Genomic DNA, 1,441 nt, shown 5'->3' on the forward strand with positions numbered 1-1,441 from the left:
ATCTTCTACACAACTTACAAAGAAGAAATGTACAACTACTTCATTCCGCTGCATAGTTGTTTTTGTTTTTCTTTGTATGGATCCTGAATACTAAACATAAGAGCCCAATGATCTTAATGCATCGATCAAGCACCTAGTTGATCGAATATGAGGGCTACTTGATAAGATTCTGTTTTCAAAAAAAATTTTATCCGACAAGAATTCAACGGAATGGAATTCCAAGGCTCCCATCAAAAAGTGTGACAGAAATATGGTGGTATTTCTTGTACTATACGTAGATGACATTTTACTCATTGGCAACAGTGTCAAAGTGTTGTTAGACGTAAGGGTATGATTGTCCAAGCAATTTGATATGAAGGACTTGGGAGAATGTGCACATATTCTTGGGATCAAAGTAATAAGGGATCGCAAGAAAAGGATGTTGTGCTTATCCCAAGCTTCATATATTGATACTATCCTAGCTCGTTTTAGCTTGCAAAACTCCAAGAAAGGTTTTCTACCTTTTTGGCATGGAGTACCTTTATCTAAAGAGATGTGTCCTAAGACACCAAAGGAGATAGAGGAAATGAAGGTAGTTTCTTATGCTTCAGCTGTAGGAAGCCTAATGTATGCAATGCTATGTACGAGACTGGATATCTGTTTTGCCGTGAGCATGGTTAGCAGATATCAAAGTAATCCAGGACAAGGACATTGGACTGCGGTAAAGCATATATTAAAGTACTTGAGAAGGACTAGAGATTATATGCTGGTTACCAAGCAGATCATTTATTTCCTGTGGGTTACACAGATTGTGACTTCCAATCAGATAGGGATAGTAGTAAATCTGTTGGGATGTATACTATAAGCCTAGCTTTTGTATAAACATCTATTTTGAAACAATATAAAATAAGAATCACATTGGTCAAATGTTTGCATTTATTATGTAATACAGTTGTCCACTTAATTTATATTGCAGATAATATGATGTGTAGTGTCACACAGAAGATCATGTTATCATTTCCTTATAAATTATAAATAGTAGCTCACAACCAAGATGGATAGGGATAAACTATTGAAGTGGTTGTAGTGTAATTGGTATTAGTTTATCTTGACTATTAAATTACACTAGTACACTTTGTGTGTATTGAGCAGCACCGTTTGAGATCGTTCAATTTATACTGACAATATAATCGAACTAGACCTCAGTTATTATGGATGTGTATGTTCTTAATCCCGATATAATAACAAGCACATATACTTTGTATGTATTTCTTTAATTCATCAAAGGGTGAGATTTATTCATTAATCAAAAGGCCCGATGAGTTGGGAGATAATGCTATATATATGGTGTGTTGTTGATTATAGAAGGAAACTGTATCTTAATATTTAGGCTGATGATGTCCCCTAGAGGTACTTATAAGGATTATTATGTAAATCCAGCAGGTGGACTTAGTGTTGGTGC

The sequence above is a fragment of the Curcuma longa genome, chromosome 13 (assembly GCF_044706935.1).
Source record: "Curcuma longa cultivar G26 ecotype Majalengka, Jawa Barat chromosome 13, ITB_CL_G26_1.1, whole genome shotgun sequence".
Taxonomy (NCBI): Eukaryota; Viridiplantae; Streptophyta; class Magnoliopsida; order Zingiberales; family Zingiberaceae; genus Curcuma; species Curcuma longa.